Below are 5715 nucleotides of genomic sequence, written 5' to 3' on the forward strand. Positions count from 1 at the left end.
ACCCTCCCAGCAGCAGGCTCACGGATGCTCACACGTCATTCCAGCAGAGCCGATTCCTCCGGGAGCCGAGAGAAGTGCATCAGCAGCTTTAGCTCTGCCATTCCCTTACACATATTTAACCTCCTGGACGCAAGAATTCAATCTGGCTTGTCTGCCTCTCCCCACGGACCTCAGAATCCAGCCGGAGCCAGTACGTCACACTTCCTGCAGCAGCCCGAGGGTCAGGAGTTCAGCCATTGAGCCATTGCCTGGGGAGCGGGGGTCTTAATAAGCATTACATCCTCCCCCAAAGCTCCAACAGCTGTGTTTCCCGCTCGGAAGGAAAGAGACCAAATAAAGCAGCAGGACGAATTACGTGTGCAGAAAAGCGCAGCGTGGGATTCCGAGTCCAAAGGTCAGACTCTGGGTTATGATTTCCAGCAGGTCATTCCTTCGTTTCTGCCTCAGTTTTCCCATTGGGGCAGTGGGAGTGAGAAAGATCATTTCAAGGAAGTGAGCCAGGCTTTGATAAAGTAGGAGATTCTCCATCCAGGTTCTGCTGGGTCCAACAGGAGCCCCAAACCAAGCCAACCATTTTTGTAGAGAACTTTCTGGACTCCCAACCCCGCCGTAGGAGAGAGAACCACGGTCTAGCTCAGCTTGTGTCTTCAATCTCGGTCTACCCAGGTCACTGGACAAAGCAGAAATCTGGAGGACTGAGCCACTCGATGTAGGTGTATGGCTCCCTAAGCATTTCTCAGAAGAGGCCAGAGGCTGGCAGAGGGGCAAAGCAGGACAGGCCAAAGTGTCCCGAAACTCTAGGGCCTAGGCTCCTACATTGTATCTGGGAACACCAAAGTGAAGGGAGCCCCTGAGGATTCACAACCTGCCACTCAGAGCATTTCATGTATTTATAAAGACAGCAAGAACCAGGGAGATGGAGAGGCTACAAAGTTTAGGGAGAGGGTTGAAAAGAACTAAATATATGACTAGGTCAGAACAGGCAAGAGGGAGGTGGTTGCTGGCTGTTAGTCTAGAACTCAAAAGTTATTTATTTAAAAAAATAAGGATAATAAGAGAGAGAGAAATTTTTAAAAAGTCTGTATAAAGCACCTTCTATGCCCCAGGCTTGGGAGCATACAACTAATTATAAAAGACAGCCCACTTGGGAGCAAGGCGGACTATAAGGCCTTTGTGCACCAGGTGCTTCAAAAGGACAGATCTAACAAAATCACTTAAATGGGAATTAGGGCAAGTCCTGGCAATTGTATTAGACGATTTTGCTTGCCAGTGGCAGCAGCCCAATTCAAACTGCTTTAAGCCAACAAAGGGAATTTATTGGCTAAAAAGGTCAGGGTTCCAGCTTCAGGCATAGTTGGATCCAGGCTCACACGGTGCCATGAGGACTTAGCTGCCTCCTCTCCATCTTTCAGACCCGATTCTCTCCATGCCAGCCTCCTTCTAGGATGCCATGTGGCATCCCTTGGATGCTGCAGGCTTACAGCCTCCTTCCTACTGGCAATCACAGAGGAAAAAAATTTCTCCTTCCCAAGGGTTCTCGTTGGCCCGTGTGTGTGTGTGTGTGTGTGTGTGTGTGTGTGTGTGTGTGTGTGTGTGTTTTCCACAGTCACTGTGGCCAGGGAGAAGAAATACACTGATTGCTCAGAGCAGAGCCATGTAGGGAGTATCTGATATAAGGATTTGGAGCTCTGAGAGAAAGGCCTGGACTGGAGATTTAAAAGGGATTCGTTGGGATAAAGATAGATCCAGGGTTGCCAGCTTTGCCACTGCCCAGCCGTGGGGCCTTGAGGGGGTCAGAATCCCCCTGTGAACCTGTTTCCTCATCTGTGAATGGGGTTAACAGTGCCGGCTACAGAGGACTGCTATGGAGATAGAACGAGATAATCTATGTAAGGTGCCAAGCACAGTGCACTCAACAACAGTAATGCTATTCTTTTTTCTATTTGCCACTTGTTTCTCACTTTATTTCCCTTTTCTCTGTTTCTACCTTAAGACTGCCAGAGACTTGCCACCCTTCAGCATTACTCAGTGCCCCGGGAAGTGCTGGGGGTGGAGAGATGGCAGGGGGCTGGGAGCGTAGGGCCTCGTTGCACCCATCTCTCCATTGGCTTCAGCGTGTTCCGTCTCGCAGCCGCAGCCCGGGAGGCAGGGATGGGGCATGCCAGGTGCCCTGGAGGGGCCGAGGCCGGGGTTGGGTTTCTAGGGATCTGGGGCTGGAGCAGGAGTTTCCACCCAAGCCATCATGAGCTATCAAGAACCACAGGGCCAGGAAAAGGACCACCAGGAAAGCCAAATGCAGAGCCTCCAAACACGCATCTCTGGCTGGGAAGCATCAAGGTGGGAATGGGGTTGGGACTGCCGGGGAAGAGTGGGGAACAGGAAAGGGAAGCAGAGGGAAGGGACAGAGAAGTGATCTTCAGAATCTGACCCTCACTAGAGGCCGGGGAAACACAGCCCGGCAGCTCTCGGGCCAAGTCCAGGCCATCCCTGAGTTCTAAGAGGCTGGAGAAATTCTTTGAATTCGGAAAAACATCAGGATAACTCCACCCACTGTTCCTGGAAAGGGCCACACGATGACAGCAATCACGGCCCAGATGTGGGTGGGAATCCAGTGAGGAGCAGTCACAAGGAAGAAAGAACAGGCCACTGATTTTGGGAGGCCATCCTGAAAGCCTCACAGGTCCTTCCTTCCCTTTTCTCGCCTCCTCAAGAGATTCTTGTCACTGAGAACCTCCCTCCAGACCTTCCCAAGTGCAGTCAGAGCAAGCCGAGCAGGGGAGATGTGCTCTGCCAGAGGGTCTGCAGGAGAGCAGGTGTGACAGATGACTCCGGCTTCCTGTCGTTTCTGGGTGGCAGGACTTTGAGCCTCATCTCCCAGTTTGGAAGGTTGGAATTAGCACCTGTCCCCTCAGACCCGTGCCGGGCCCCAGGTGGGAGCAAGATACGGCAGAGAAGGCAGTGAGAGCCATGAGCCTAGGGAAGCTTCTGGGCTCCCCCACTGCTCCACTCACCAACCACAGGACCTACCCAGAACAAGAACCCCTGGCCTAGGAGCCCCGGGGTGCAACTCTTAAAAGACCACTACCTCTGGGGGCGCCTGGGTGGCTCAGTCAGTCAAGCATCTGACTCTTAGTTTCGGCTCAGGTCACAATCCCAGGGTCATGGGATCGAGCCCCACATCATATTTCCGGCTGAGCCTGGAGTCTGCTTAAGACTCTCTCCCTTTGCCCTTCTCCCCCACTCGCTCTGTCTCAAATGAATTTTAAAAATTTTCTTAAATAAAAAGAATGAAAAGACCACTACCTCTTCCTCATCAGGTCCACCTGGCACAGACCCTGTGCATCACTGACCTTCTCTGAGTTGGCGTTCCTCTCACTACAGCTCACTGGAGGGGGCAATGCAGCCAAATGCAGGACCTACCTTTTAGAGCCCCCTTGGCTGAGTTCAAATACTGCCTCCAAGTCTTATGAGGTATGTGACTTTGAGCGAGTCATTTCCCCTTTCTGGGCCTCAGTTTTGCCATCTGTAAAATGGTGATGATAATAGCTGCTATGTTAAATTAAATGAGCTCAGCAACCAGCACATAAAACTCACTCAGTGATGGTAGCTGCTGTCACTGATGTTGTTGTTGTTTTATTGTTGTCGTTAGTGTTATTAGGTTTGGGGGCGAAAAGAAGTCTCCAGCAAAATATTTCAAAATCCAGATTCAAGAGAGGCAACTCACAACTTAAAAGTCAGTTTTGGGGCGCCTGGGTGGCGCAGTCGGTTAAGCGTCCGACTTCAGCCAGGTCACGATCTCGCGGTCCGTGAGTTCGAGCCCCACGTCGGGCTCTGGGCTGATGGCTCAGAGCCTGGAGCATGCTTCCGATTCTGTGTCTCCCTCTCTCTCTGCCCCTCCCCCGTTCATGCTCTGTCTCTCTCTGTCTCAAAAATGAATAAAACATTAAAAAAAAAATTAAAAAAAAAAAGTCAGTTTTATCGTTCCTTTAACAGTCCTTTATCGTTCTTTTATCGTGTCTATCTTTCTACTTTTCTTATCTCCTGGGTACCTTCTTTGCAAGATTGCCCAGATATCTGCCCTCCGAGGATCAGCATTGCAAAAGTGGATGTTAAAAGTCAGACGAGGAAATGGAAAAGCAGCAGCTCAAGAACCAGACTGACGTGCAAATGCTGCCATCCGATCCAAGGAGTGTGTGCCCCGGGAGCCGTCTGCCAGGCTTTGTTCAGGTCTGCCATGGGGGGGGACAGTGCTGCTGCTGTTGTTATCTGGTCATCGGACACGATCACTCACCACATTCCCCAACGGGGCTTATAGACAACAAAGGGGCCGAGGTAGTTTTCAAGGGCTGCGTGGCAACAGGGTGTCATTCTTCCCATATAAAGGTGACGTTACTGGTCTGCAGTCCCGAGCAAGAAGCCTCATCAAGCCCTGGAAAGGAATTGGCATGGATCCTTCTCCAAGCTCCTCCCCCTGTATCTCTCCATTTGCCCCAAAACAGTGGGGCCCATTTGCAGGTCAGCTGGAGAAATGGAGAGGACAGCCCCAGACCTGAGATGAAGAGAACAATCCAGCAGGCAAGGGGAAGGAGCACACCTCGGCAGCACGGGGCCTGCGCCCCACCCGCATCCACTGACTCTCCCTCACTGAGCTCTGGACTCAGCTGACGTTAGATGGAAGCTGGGCCCCCAGTGAAGAGACTGAGGGGAGCAGGAGGTGAGAGGCTGCTCAGAGACATTGGAGCGTGGGCAGATGGAGAAAATTCAGGGAGGACTGAAAATGGTCCCCGTCTTCACACTAGCAGGCCTGGATTCTGGGTTCCAGCGGCAGAACCTTGCCTTGAGGGCTAAGGTGACCAGAAAAGGGAGTAGTGGCCCCAGGGAGTGGAAGACAACCGCAGGAAGACAGATGTGCAGGGCCAGGTGACTGAGAGGCAGGGAGGGGGAACAGGGTGGGGGGAATGAAGAGGAGAGATGGCAAATACAATGCAGCAAGTGTCCCACAGCCCCAAATCTGTGCCCTGTGTCCACACACATGTATGGCTTCATCGGGTCTTCCAGTCTGTGCCCACACAGCTCTAGGGGGCCCTTAAATGCCATGATCTATGCAAGTCACAGCCACTTGGGTTGTGCAGTGAACAGCCTGGGCAGCCCCTCGCCACACCCCTGGGACGCATCCATCCCCACTGGATGCTCTCCTCCAACTCTATCTCTTTCACCTTGGCAGCCTCCACCCTAACCTTGCCCCTGACATTGAGACAAAGGTATAGAATGATCACGAGAGACGTGGCAAAGCTCCAAGAAAGGTAAACGGCCCCCAAAGGCTCTTCTGAAACACCAAGCTCCAGGCCTGCTCTCTCTCCTATTAAAGGGACTGCGGCCCCACATTGAAAAAAAAAAGAAAAAAAAGAAAAAAGCTTTATTGAATCCACTGCAAGGCAAAGGCCACTGCACTCACCCCTCCCACCTGTGCCATCCTGCTGGCAGCTGAGTCAGGAACCACCCAGGCCCTCGCTCACAGGCAGGCCCACCATATCACAGGTACACACCTGCCACGGCGGCCCCCTCCCCTGCCCAAGGAGAGCCAGGCTAGACCCAGCCCCACCACGATTGAGGAAGACACAAGTGGTCTCCTATACAACAAGCTTTCCTCTGTATCACCCCACAACCTGCCTGCCCCTTCTTCCTCAATAACACACATGGACATTGCTCAGACAC

The 5715-nt window shown here is 52.3% G+C and overlaps 1 long non-coding RNA gene across 2 annotated transcripts; it reads left to right on the plus strand.

The window, feature by feature from the left end:
* Positions 1-285: 285 nt before the first annotated feature.
* On the plus strand, positions 286-5386 carry LOC123610455. 2 transcript variants are annotated; one of them, XR_006718135.1, is made up of 4 exons: positions 286-394; positions 1994-2337; positions 3650-3733; positions 4062-5386. It is a non-coding gene; the product is annotated as an uncharacterized LOC123610455 (long non-coding RNA). The 2 variants fall into 2 exon arrangements; XR_006718134.1 differs by lacking the exon at positions 1994-2337.
* The last annotated feature ends 329 nt before the right edge of the window (positions 5387-5715 follow it).

This window comes from Leopardus geoffroyi, chromosome A1, assembly GCF_018350155.1.
Source record: "Leopardus geoffroyi isolate Oge1 chromosome A1, O.geoffroyi_Oge1_pat1.0, whole genome shotgun sequence".
Taxonomy (NCBI): domain Eukaryota; kingdom Metazoa; phylum Chordata; class Mammalia; order Carnivora; family Felidae; genus Leopardus; species Leopardus geoffroyi.